Source organism: Enhydra lutris, unplaced genomic scaffold (genome assembly GCF_002288905.1).
Source record: "Enhydra lutris kenyoni isolate GAN:26980312 unplaced genomic scaffold, ASM228890v2 scaffoldscaffold18, whole genome shotgun sequence".
In the NCBI taxonomy this organism is placed as follows: Eukaryota; Metazoa; Chordata; class Mammalia; order Carnivora; family Mustelidae; genus Enhydra; species Enhydra lutris.
Window position 1 is genome coordinate 13,104,943 of NW_019154102.1, and position 13,801 is coordinate 13,118,743.

The 13,801-nt window shown below is 42.7% G+C and overlaps 1 pseudogene; it reads right to left on the reverse strand.

Annotated features, from left to right (window-relative positions):
* Positions 1–6,630: 6,630 nt before the first annotated feature.
* On the reverse strand, positions 6,631–7,679 carry LOC111147922 (annotated as a pseudogene).
* Positions 7,680–13,801: the final 6,122 nt, after the last annotated feature.

The window sequence follows — 13,801 nt, forward strand, 5'->3', positions numbered from 1 at the left end:
CTGGAGGGTATTATGCTAAGCAAAGTAAGTCAATCAGAGAAAGACAATTATCATATAATCTCATTCTTAGTGGAATTATATCTACATATTTATATACACATATGTATGTATAAACATATGTATACATGTATTATTACAAATATTACTATGTACACATAATTTTTACTCTTTGTTCTATTCCTTGCCCTCTCCTGCTCTGATCTATTTCATAGGAAATACTTCCATTTCCCAAAGGCCCTTTGCTAGCTGGCTTTCTGGGAGATTTGGCCAACGGAATGCACTGGTGAAAGACTGGAGGACAAGAGAAAGGAAGAAACCAAGGTATTTCTTCTTCCTCATCTCTGTCTGATTCAGGTGGCTTCTCTCTCGTGGCTCTGGCCTAACAACCGTCCTTCTTGGGTCTCTACTATGGATGGCTCCAACTTCTGGACTGTGGTCATACCACCTCCTCTCATTGTCCCTTTAGCTCTAGGAATAACATAGGCTTCCTACTCTGCCTAATCTCTAGATAGCCTCATTCCTCCCTGTCTGGCTTCTCAACTCTTCCATTGCCTATGTAACCAATTCCTAATACTAAATTCCCTCTGTTTGAAATACCAAAGTATGGGGGCACCTGGGTGGCTCAGTGGGTTAAGCCTCTGCCTTCGGCCCAGGTCATGGTATGAGGGTCCTGGGATGAAGCCCCGCATCGGGCTCTCTGCTCAGCAAGGAGCCTGCTTCTCCCCCTCTCTCCCTGCCTGCCTCTCTGCCTACTTGTGATCGCTGTCTGTCAAATAAATAAATAAAATCTTGAAAAAAAAAAAAAAAAAAAGAAATGCCCAAAGTATGGAAGGACAAAAGATCCTGAATAGCCAAAGCAATCTTGAAAAAGAAAAGCAAAGCTGGAAGCATCACAATTTTGGACTTCAAGCTATATTACAAAGCCACAGTTATTGAGACAGTATGGTGCTGGCACAAAAACAGACACATAGATCAATGGAACAGAAAGAAAATCCAGAAATGGACCCATATCTATATGGTCAACTAATTTTCAACAAAGCAGGAGAGTGTATCCAATGAAAAAAGACATTCTCTTCAACAAATGGTGTTGGGAAAACTAGACAGCAATATGCAACAGAATGAAACAGGACCACTCTTACACCACGCACAAAAATAAATTCAAAATGGATGAAGAAGATGAAAGACCTAAATGTGAGACAGGAAGCTGTTAAAATCCTAGAGGAGAACACGGGAAGCAACCTCTTTGACCTCAGCTGTAGCAACTTCTTACTAGACACCTCTCTGAAGTCAAGGGAAACAAAAGCAAAAATGAACTACTGAGATGTCATCAAGATAGAAATATTCTTCACAGTGAAGGAAACAATCAATAAAACTAAAAGGTAACCCATGGAATGGGAGAAGATGACAAATGACATATTTGATAAAGGGTTAGTATCCAAAATCCATAAAGAACTATCACACTCAACACCCAAAAAACAAATAATCCAGTTAAGAAATGGGCAGAAGACATGAATAGACATTTTTCCAAAGGAGATATACAGATGGCTAATAGACACATGAAAAGATGCTCAACATCACTCAGCATCAGGGAAATATAAGTCAAAACCATGATGAGCTACCACCCCACACCTGTCAGAATGGCTAAAATTAACACAGGAAACAAGAGATGCTGGTGAGGATTCGGAGAATGAGGGACGCTCTTACACTGTTAGTGGAAATATAAACTGGGGCAGCCACTCTGGAAAACAGTATAGAGGTTCCTCAAAAAGTTAAAAATAGAGCTACCCTATGACCCAGCAATTGAACTACTAGGTATTCACCTAAAGGGTACAAAATTAGTGATTTGAGGGGAATATGCACCCCGATGTTTACAGTAGCATTATCAACAATAGCCAAACTACAGAAAGAGCCCAAATGTCCACCGACTGATGAATGGATAAAGAAGATGTGGTGTATATATATATATATATATATATATATATATATATATATATGATGTGGTATATATATATATATATGATGTGGTATATATATATATATATATGAGAATGATGGAATATCACTCAGTCATCAAAAAGAATGAAATCTTGCCGTTTGCAATGATGTGGTTGGAGCTAGAGTATATCATGTTAAGTGAAATAAGTCAGGAAAGACAATTACCATATGATCTCACTCATACCTGGAATTTAAGAAACAAAACAGATAAACATAGAGGAAGGGGGTAAAAAAGGAGAGGGACAGGGTGCCTGGGTGACTCAGTTGTTAAGTGTCTGCCTTCGGCTCCAGTCGTGATCCTGGGGTCCTGGGATCAAGCCTCGCATCGGGCTCCCTGCTCAGCAGGAAGTCTGCTTCTCCTTCTCCTACTCCCCCTGCTTGTGTTCCCTCTCTCGCTGTGTCTCTCTGTCAAATAATAAATAAAATCTTAAAAAACAACAACAACACAAACAAACAAACAAAAAAAACTTACTTTAAAAAAAAAGAAAGGAGAGGGAGGCAAACCTTAACAGACTCTTAACTATAGGGAACAAACTGAGGGTTGCTAGAGGGGAGGTGGGTGAGGAATGGGCTAAATGAGTGATGGGTTGTTGTTGTTGTTGTTTTTTAAGATTTATTTATTTGACAGAGAGAGACACACAGCAAGAGAGGGAACACAAGCAGGGGGAGTGGGAGAGGGAGAAGCAGGCTTCCCACTGAGCAGGAAGCCCGATGCGGGGCTTGATGCCAGGCCTCTGGGATCATGACCTGACCTGAAGGCAGAGGCTTATCTGACTGAGCCGCCCAGAACTTATATTTTTAACCACAATACTGTACTGCCTCGGTACACAAATACCTTGCTCTCAGGAAGATTATATTCCACGAAGAAGACCAACGTTAGTCTAGCAATCTCTCTCACTCTTTTACACACACACACACACACACACACACACACACACACACACACACAATTATAAACTGTTTAAATCCCAAGAAGGAAAAGTACAGAGCACTATAGGAGTACGTGATTGGGGAACCAGACCTAGTCTGGGGAAACAGATTGTTGTACATTGAGTCTTTAGTTTAGTCTTTGGTCCTGAGTGCAACTCTTCAAGAGGCTAGCAGACCAGTAGTTCCCAATCCTGGCTGCACATTAGAATCACCTGAAAAGAGATTTTAAGGGCGCCTAGGTGGCTCAGTTTGTTAAGCAACTGCCTTCGGCTCAGGTCATGATCCTGGAGTGCTGAGATCGAGTTCTGCATCAGGCTCCCTGTTCAATGGGGAGTCTGTTTCTCCTTCTGACCCTCCCCCATCTTGTGCTCTCTCATTCTTTCTCTCAAATAATAAATAAAATCCTTAAAAAAAAAAAAGGAGGTTTTTTTTTCCCTTTTAAGATTTTATTTATTTATTTGAGAGAGAGTAAAAGATAGAGAGGGAGAGAGTACATGAGCAGGGGCAGAGGGAGAGGGAGAAGCAGGCTCCCTTGCCGAGCAGGGAGCCTGATGCGGGACTCGATGCCAGGACATGGGGATCATCACCTGAGCCGAAAGCAGATGCTTAAACGATTGAACAACCCAGGTGCCCCCAAAAAAGAGGTTTTAAAAAATACTGATGCTGAGGACATGCCTCAGACCAATTAAATATCTGGGGCTGGGATCCAGGCATTAATATTTTTTCTGAAGCTCCTTGGGTGATTCCATATGTGGCCATAGTTGAAAAGTGCTGCAGGTTCAATTCTCCTTATACACGAGTACACGAAAGTGTTAAGAAGAAAAGCGGGTAGCAGACTTCAGTTTCTAGCTTGCTGTCATGTTGGGGAGGGGCCCCTCTTCAAAAGGAACTTTTCCATATGTGGTTTTTTTTTTTTTTTTAAGATTTTATTTATTTATTTGACTGAGAGAGAGATCACAGGAAGGCAGAGAGGCAGGCAGAGAGAGAGCGGGGAAGCAGGCTCCATCCCAGGACCCTGAGATCATGACCTAAGCTGAAGGCAGAGGCTTAATCCACTGAGCCACCCAGGTGCCCCCCCGTATGTTTTTTATTTAAGGTATTTTTTAAATGTCATGACTCATCAACGTTTTTATTTGACAAGGACATGTGATATTGCATTGTGGAAAATATTTTGTTTGGAGAAATCACTTTTTATGAATAAGCTGGCTCTAAACTTCCTTGAAGCCAGAGGACCTCTCTTTTCTTTTCCTCTTTTTTTTTTTTTTAAGGTTTTTAATTTATTTTAGAGAGAGTGAGAGTACAAGTGGGGGAGGGACAGGGGGAGAGAATGGAGCCTGAAGTGGGGGTTGATCCCACGACCATGAGATCATGACCTGCGCTAAAACCAAGAGTCAGACGCTCAACTGACTGAGCCACCCAGGTGCCCCTAGAGGACCTGTCTTTTTCACTGGGTTCTAGCATCCCAGATACCAGGAAGTAAAAAGAAAATCATACCAGCACATCAGGTGGAGGAGCTGCACCCCAGGGAATGCTGCACAGATGAAATGAAGTTGAGGATACAAATTCTCTTTTCATTTCTGATGTAAGCGGAGTCTTTCTGATTCTTCTCTCCTCAGCCCATCTAGAGATCTGTGGAATCATTCTGCTCCCAGGGCTCTGGAGGTTTATTCTACTCCCACAAGGAAAGCAAAGCATGATCTCATTTCTGATTTACTTGTCTCTGGTAGGCTGCCTTCTTGTTCCCAGACTGTAGTTTTCTGGAGAGCTGTGACCAAGTATTTTTGTTTTGTTTTTTAGGATTTTATTTATTTATTTGACAGACAGAGATCACAAATAGGCAGAGAGGCAGGCAGAGGGAGAGGGGAAAGCAGGCTCTCCACTGAGCTGAGAGCCCGATGCGGGGCTCAATCCCAGGACCCTGAGATCATGACCTGAGCCGAAGGCAGAGGCTTAACCCACTGAGTCATCCAATGCCCCTCATTTATTTTTGAATATCTAAATCTTTTTTTTTTTTAAGATTTTATTTATTTATTTGAGAGAGTGAGAGCAAGAGCACGAGAGGAAAGGTACAGGGAAGGGCAGCAGAAGAGGAAGAAGCAGACTCCCTGTGAGCACAGAGCCCAGTACAGGGCTTGATCCCAGAGCTCTGGGATCACAACCCGAGCCGAAAGCAGCTACTTCAGACTGAGCCACTGAGGTGGCCCTTGAATATCCAAATCTTAACACAGTGCCTCCCACATACCAGGTGCTCAAAACATTTGTAGCATTGAATTAATATATTTATTGCATTTTCACAAGTTCAAAATGGTGATTTGTTCAGCTGGTGAGACACAGAACTAAAGACGTTAAGAGAAGGGTACCGTCTAGCCAACTAGTAGCAGCCAACAACGCGTGTGAATTAATCAGTGCAAATCTGTGACCATTGTCTAAAAAACACTCAAAACATACATTTTACTGAGGGTACAAGAGAAGCAGTCTCTTCTTATGGATGATTGCAGTCTAGTGACTGGTTTCCACCCTCTTGAATTAGCCCCAACCTACCTCCCATCCATTCCTCATGTCAGCCAAGAGACTTTAAGATATGAGACTTTAAAAATATAGATCTATGGGGCGCCTGGGTGACTCAGTGGGTTGAGCCACTGCCTTCGGCTCAGGCCATGATCTCAGGGTCCTGGGACTGAGCCCTGCATCGGGCTCTCTGCTCAGTGGGGATCCTGCTTCCTCCTCTCTCTGACTGCCTCTCTGCCTACTTGTGATCTCTCTCTGTCACACAAATAAATAAAATATTTTTAAAAAATTAAAAAAAAATAAAATAAAAATATAGATCTGATCATGTCACCCCCTGGGAAGAATCATCTCAGGGGAGAAGGCCCTAAGGTTGTACTTGACCTGGGCTTTGCCTACCTCCCCAGCTCCTTTGTAGGTTCTAGGTCTCAGAGACCACTCTACCTAAAGTGACATTAGCTGTTCATTACCCCTGCTTATTTTCTTCAAAGCATTTTTCTCAATGTAAAATAACCTCATTTGGGGCACCTGGCTGGCTCAATCAGTAGAGCATGTGACTGTTGATCTCAGAGCTGTGTGTTTGAGCCTCACATTGGGTGTAGAGATTATTTTTTAAAAAATTTAAAATTAGAAAATAAAAATATATTACCTTATCTATTTATTTACTTGTTTACTGTCTGTCTCCCTGAACCTAAATATAGGTTCATTAAGGAAAAAAACCTCATTTTGTCTATCTTGAGCATCCTTGAATCCTCAGTATCTGGCTCACAGTAGGCACTCAATCAATATTTGTTAAATGACTAATACTCAGAAAAAGGAGTATGTTATTCAGTTAAGGAGGTGTGAATTACTACAGGCAGAAGAGTGGTCATGGATTATAGAGTAGAATATTTTTTAAAAAAACATTATAATTATGGGGTCCCTGCCTGGTTCAACTGGAAGAGAATGTGACTCTTGATCTCAGGGTTTTGAGTTCAAGCCTGATGCCGGGTATAGAGATTACTTAAAATAAATTTTTAAAAGTCTTTATAATTAAAAAATAAAAGCCTGCTTCCCTCCACCCTGCCCAAAGGAAGACTTGCTGTGCTTTATTCCCATGCCTCAAACTCATCACCAAAAAGAGAACTGCAATAGCAGGGACAGGTTTAAGATAGTTCAGGCAAGAGGAGAGTAAGTCCAAGGCTTCTCCTTAAGCTGTTCTTATCCAGCTGTGGCTCCGCTTGGGCTGCCCCCAGCCTGGAGAAGACCTGGAAAGGCCTGGGCTGTCACCACTTGCTTCCTGGCCGCTTTCATGGTAGACTTGGTCACTTTGCCACCAGCTGCTGCTGTTTCTCCACATTCTTGAGGACCCCCATAGCCACTGTCTGTGTCATGTCACATACAGTGAAGCAACCAAGGGGTAGGTACTCTGAGAAGTTTTCCACACACATGAACTTTCATGGAATCATCTGAATGATGGCTGAATCCCCAGGTTTTGGAGCTTTGGGGCTGTCTTCTGGCTTCTTGCCCAAGTGCCAGTCTTCTCCCTGATGTCTGCAAGCTTGCAGGCGATTTGGGCCGTGTGGCAGTCCAGAACTGGGGAGTAGCCAGCTGCAATGCTGCAGGGGTGGTTGAGAATGATCACCTGGGAGATGGCGCTCCCCACGTCTAAGGACAAGTCATTCTTTCTGTCTCCCACCATGTAGCCCCACCTGATGTCCTTCACTGACATTCTTCACTTTGAAGCCCACATCGTCACTCCACAGGGCCTCAGCCACCTCGTGGTGCATCTTTATAGACTTGACATCCGTGGTGATGTTGCAGGGGGCAAAGGCTTGAGGAAGCCTGTTTCCACCCAGCCCACGGGCATGGTACCAATGCCCCCATCTTGTATACATCCTGCAGAGGCGGCCGCCAGAGCTTGTCCATAGGGCAGGCAGGGGGAATGATGGAGTCCAGTGCTTCTAGTAATGTCGTGGCCACCATGTTTTTTTCCTTCCTGGTGATCTTCCAGCCTCTGAACCAGGACATCTTGGTGCTGTCCCCATGCCAGCCAGCGATGGGCACAAAGGCGACAACCTCAGAGTTGTAACTGATCTTCTTGATTTAGGCCTTCATCTCCTTGCAGATCTCCTCAAAGCATGCACTACCAAAAGGTGGCTCTGCGATGGCCATCTTATCATCTTATTGACTGCCACAATGAGTTGCTTCACACCCAGCATATCAGCCAGCAGTACATGCTCATGGGTCTGCCCATTCTTGGAGATACATATTTTTAAAATTAATTTATTTATTTGAGATAGAGAGAGAGATCATGTGGGGTGGGGGAAAGAGTCTTAAGGAGATTCGGCACTCAGCACAGAGCCCCACGCAGAGTTTGATCTCACGACCTGAGATCAGGACCTGAGCTTAAACCAAGGGTCAGATGCTTAACTGAATGCACCACCCAGATGCCCCCATTCTTCGAGATATTAGTAACATTCCCCAGAAGTCTGGAATATTATTTTTCCACGTTTATGTCTTAAAAAACAACAACAACAAAAAAAACAACAGTTCTATATGGTGGAGGTGGGAGGGCAAACACAATGATATTTATTTTGGAAACACATACATGACAATTACTTCTATTTTACATGCTGAGAGTGGAAATACGAACCCTATTCAGTGCAAGATTTGCACTAAAGTTGAAAGTGGACAAGACATTGGCATTCACATCTATTATATCTGGGCCAGAGCTTCAATCACCAGCTGAAAAAATAAACACGGGGTCAGTAGGCCTTTGCCCTGCACCCTGAGTGCATTCCACAGTGAAAACCACGTGCAATGACCTAAAGATCTAATGCCTCCTGATTTACAATTCATGCAAAGCCATACAATCAACATTGGGTAGAGGGAGCCACAGCAGGGTATCCTTGAAATTGATGCCCACTGTAGAATGGCCCAGGCGACAGGGGAATCATACCTGGGCCAAAAGAAACAACAGCATTTCTTGTCTTTTCTTCTCTGGTATTTGGAGAATTAGGGCAACTAACAGGAAGATGGCTTTGCTGGTGGTGGGACGGAAGCATGGCCAGGGTGTGCAGCAGTTGCCCGGCGTTAGCAAGCTGCAGAACTGGGACACATGGAGGGCAGCTGAGACATCTGTTGAGTTGTTGCTAAGAGTTGGGGGAGAGTCACCCTGGTGGGCCCTGATCGATAAGGAGCCCTCATATAAAGCAAAACCTGGGTGGAACCAGAGGCCTCTGTATTTCTCTCTATAGTAAATGGGAGAGACTGAAAATGAATAACGTTTTCTGCTTGGTTTAGGGATTTTACAGAGGCATAAGCCACATCTTCCCAACCACACTTGTTTCAGATGATCTTGCCTTTGTCTTTATCTGATTTTGGACTTCTCACAGTAGAGAGCAGCAGAGGTGGCTGTTACATCAAATATCCAGTAAGAGCCCACGTTGGTCTGCCATACCACCTTCTTTTGGGTTTTTTTTTAATGTGTCATGCTTTATATTTTGGGGTTCTACTGTTGTTTTTATTAAACTACCCCAAATTTAGTGGTAAAATCCATAATCATTTTATTATGCTCACAAACCCTGTGGGTAAGGAATGTGCATCTGGTGCAGCGGAGATGTCTTGTCTCTGTTCCATGGTGCCTGGGCCCTTAGTTGGGAACTCAAATGCTGGGGGTGACTTGAATAGCCAGGGGCTGTGATAATCTGAAGGTTCCATCACTCATATGCGGTGCCTGGGCTGGTATGATGCAAAGGGTGGCCTCAGCTGGGACTACTGACTGGAATACCTACGATGTCCTCTCCAAGTGTCCTGGGCTTCTCACAGCATGGCCGCTGGCTTCCAAAAGGGGTCATTTCGAGAGCAAACATCCCAGGAGAACTAAGTGGAAACTGCATGGCCTCTTTTGACCCAGAAGTCGCTTCTGCCACATTCTACTGGTTACCAGAGAGATAATAAATTAAGGGCCACCATAGTCCTCCTTGGTAGATAGCTATGATCTGTGCCCCATGCGCTGTGCCTGACCCTGCACCCTGTCCTTCTGGGCCACAGCTAATTCATCAGAGAGGGCTGCCAATCTTCATGGTAACCGATGACCTTCATCCTGCTGCCTGATGCCTCAGGTTCTCCTTCTCTGTGAGAGGCGGGTGGAACAATGCAGATGTGTATTCACAGCCTATTAATGGAGGAGCATCAGCAGGAAAGGCCACAGAGACCCGCAGCTGAGGGCTTCTGAAAACTTTGAGCCTAGAACCACCCTCCTCCACCCTAGCCACAGGAAGCCTCGTGATGATTCCTTATGGATTAATGGTAGACTTAGGATCACTTCTTACAATAAATCCCTTTATTTAGCTAAACGTTAGTGAATCTCAATCCCTTAACACCATATGAGTCTAAACTAAAATGACATGAAGTTCTAAAATACCAAACATAAAAAATACCCTTATATACCAGCCCACAACCATCCTTCTATGAGAACTGCCCACACCTAAAGATATGAGCACCAACAGGCTAGTGCCCTTAAAGTAAGTCCCCCAAGTTACTTTCAAAGAGAAGATCTTTGCCTAAGACACCAATACAGGCATCTCCCTAGTTACCAAGATCCAACCTGCAATACCTTGTGATACCTGCGGCTATGAGGAGCTGCCAGGTGTCAGGAACAGAGTAGGTGCCTCCCTGGGCAGGCAGAGTGAGACAGAATCTCAGTCTATAAATTCCTCTTGCTAAGAAGCACTATCAATATTCATTTATTTACTTTTATTTTTTAAAAGATTTTATTTACTTGACACACACACAGAGAACACAAGTAGGGGGAGCAGCAGGCAGAGGTGGAAGCAAGCTCCCTGCTGAGAAAGAAGCCTGATGCAGAACTCGATCCCAGGACCCTGGGATCATGACCTGAATCCAAGACAGCCACTTAACTGACTGAGCCACCCAGGTGCCCCATCAATATTTGTTTATCCAGCAAATATATATTGAGTGCCTACTATATCGATATACCAAAATTTGAATGGTTTCAACTTTATTGTGTGTGAATCCAACTTTTGTGGGTTGGACTTGGATTCCAATCATTATTTATAGCACAGTTTTTTGGTTTTCTTTTTATAGCACAGTTTTTAAAAAAACTTTGTTCTACATCCCTCCACCCCAACTGCCTTCCGATTAATATTTGGCCTACCTGGGTTGCAAGCTGACAACTGCTTGCAAATAACACAGAGCAGGACAGTGAATGTCTCACTTGAGAAAAAGCTGCAGACTTTCAGTATTGCTTCCTGGCTAATGTGGGAGGGGCCAAGACTCTGAGAGGTGATGCTTCAAAATGCAGCTGTGTGTAAGGTGTCCACAGAAAAGCAAATAGTACAGTAACAGTGGAGCATGTTTCCTGAAACACGCAGTGGAGACACCTGGAAAGTCTCTGAAATGAATCACTGGTGATTTACATAATTGAATAGTTATCTGATTTAGACATTCTTCAGGTTAGGTGGGTTTTGTCAAGCTTGTATATATTGAGTAATATTTGCACTTAAAAATTAAACTCATCCAAATGTCACAAAACAAACTAAGGGGGGCCGGGGGGGAGGGGGGTAGGGAGAGGGTGGTGGGGTTATGGACATTGGGGAGGGTATGTGCTGTGGTGAGTGCTGTGAAGTGTGTAAACCTGGCGATTCACAGACCTGTACCCCTGGGGCTAATAGTACATTATATGTTTATAAAAAAAAAGTTATGATAAAAATAATAACAATGACAAAAAAGTAAATTAAATTCATCCAAATAAAGATTATGGAGGGAGCCTGGGTAGCTCAGCCAGTTAAGCATCTGCCTTCTGTTCAGGTCATGATCCCGGGGTTCTGGGATGGAGTCCCGCATTGGGAACCCCTGCACAGCAGGGAGTCTGCTTCTTCCTCTGCCCCTTCCCCCTGGCTTGTGCTCACTCTCTCTCTCTCTTGCAAAAATAAATAAATAAAATCTTAAAAAACAAAACAAAACAAACAAAGACTGTGGAAGAAAAACAATGAGGTTTTCACTCAGGGAAAAATTTTCTAGAAGAGTAATTCTTTACTTTTTGAGTTCAAGAGCGTCAGAAAATGTTTATTTTCATTATGATTTCAGAAGTAACATACTCACTTCAAAAAAGTTTAAACATGACAGAAAAATATTCATTCATTCAATGAGTATTTATGTAATACCTGCTGTGAATAAGACTCTAGGTAGTAAAGGCAGAATAGTGAGCATAAATTAGACGGTCTCCTACGAACTCACCTTCCAGAGAAAGCATTATTAATAGTTTGGTGCAGTTTTTTTCTGAACTACACATATGTGGATTCTAACCTACGGTGATCAGTTTGTGGCTCCTGATGTGCCAGCTGAGGGTCCCAGGTCAGGAAGCAGTGCTCTAGGGGTCTTAGAAGACATGTGGTCTCCACAGACCTGAGTCTCTGTGCTACGTGCTAGTAAGAATCAAGAGCCTGCCGGACTACCCTTGACAAAGTCTCTTCTTCCAGTGTTAAGTCAAGGCCAATCCCACCACACCATCAACTATCTCTCTGGCGTGTGTCTCTCAGATGGGAACTATTTTCAGGAGAGCAGGTACAAAAGTAAGCAGAGGGGTGCCTGGGTGGCTCAGTGGGTTAAAACCTCTGCCTTCGGCTCAGGTCATGATCCCAGGGTCCTGGGATCGAGCCCCTCATTGGACTTTCTGCTCGGCAGGGAGCCTGCTTCCCCCTCTCTCTCTGCCTGGCTCTCTGCCTACTTGTGATTTCTGTCTGTCAAATAAATAAATAAAATCTTGGGGAAAAAAAAAGTAAACAGAGACAACATTTCCTCTTGGTGAATGCGGAAAATATCCTATTATAGATCCAAGGCAGCCAAAAGCTATCTGACAGGTTGGTGTCTTGGACCTTTACTAGTTCCCAGTAAAGACCGAATGTTGAGACCAACATTCCAGTTCATGTTGTTCTTGCAGAATAATTAATTGGGGCAGGTACACACCCACGTAGTTCTTAAAAACACTATTTTCTTGAGCTCTGATGTCAGCACACTCTTCCTACCTCAGAGATGCCGAAGTGTGCTGGGTGGAGCATCCAGGTTAGACACTCTCATTATATGTTGTCTTTTGTGTTTCAGCTTAATGATGGGCCTGGGCACACAAGTTTACAATTGAGCTCTGGGTTAATATCTATGAGATCCATCTGTCCTGCAATTTTAATTTTTGTATTTATAAATAAGTTAATCTTGTTAGTGATACTTTAATTGGGAATTTTGGTCTAAATATTCACGAGATTTTTTTTTTTTCCACAGGGGACATTTCAGGGAAAGTGATTTTTACCATATAGATCTTGGCAGTTTTGATTAAATAAATTATTTATGCCACCTGCTGGTCTTTTTAGGACTCACTTTTTCATTATTAAAATTTTTTACATTGAATTTGTCTTTATATTATACACAAATGTGTCTAAAATAATCCTTCAATCAAATCCATAAATGTTTTACAAGGAATGTACTAATTTATAGAACTTGATTCTGACCAACATCTTCTATTTTTAAAATTTCCTCTTGCCAAGGGTTAATTTAAAAAGATACTTATATATTATTTAGGGGAGAGCTATTATTCTCTAGTCTAGACTAACATTCCTAAACAGCATGTATTTTAGACCTCAAAGCCTGTATGAATACCAAAAAAGCATATGGTTCTGGTGAATAGTGAAGTTTGTCATCTCTACAAATGTAAAATAGCTCATTTAGCTAGAAAATCATTAAGTTACTTTTTCTGGAAGGAAAACTTACAACAAAGGTAACAAAACCATTTAATCTGTTTTACCCACCCTTACCCCCTTATCATCTGCCACCCCTCTACTCTTACCTCATCGTTGTAGTATATATAATCAAGTTGGAAGAATTCTTTACATAACCCAGGATTGATGCTTCTTATTTAAAATTGGTGTATATATATATATGCCTCAGAGTACTATGGGAGACTAATGAGGAACAAAAAATGCTCAAAGAACCCCTCAAATTGACTTTGGGTGGGGGTAACCTTTTTTTAATTATAAGAGAAAATGGATTAATTGTAACTTGAGAAAATTCAGGCAAGCACAATAAGCCCAACTCCCAAAGAAAGGCAGTATTAACATATTGGCGAATATCTCCTCCAGATACAGTTATACACATTTCTTAAAAAAACAAATTGGGGGGCACCTGGCTGGTTCAGTTAAGAGCATGCAATTCTTTTTTTTTTTTTTTTTTTTAAGATTTAATTTATTTGACAGAGAGAGACACAGCGAGAGCAGGAATACAAGAAGAGGGAATGGGAGAAGGGGAAGCAGGCAACCCGCCAAGCAGGGAGCCTGATGTAGGGCTCCATCCCAGAACCCTGAGATCATGACATGAG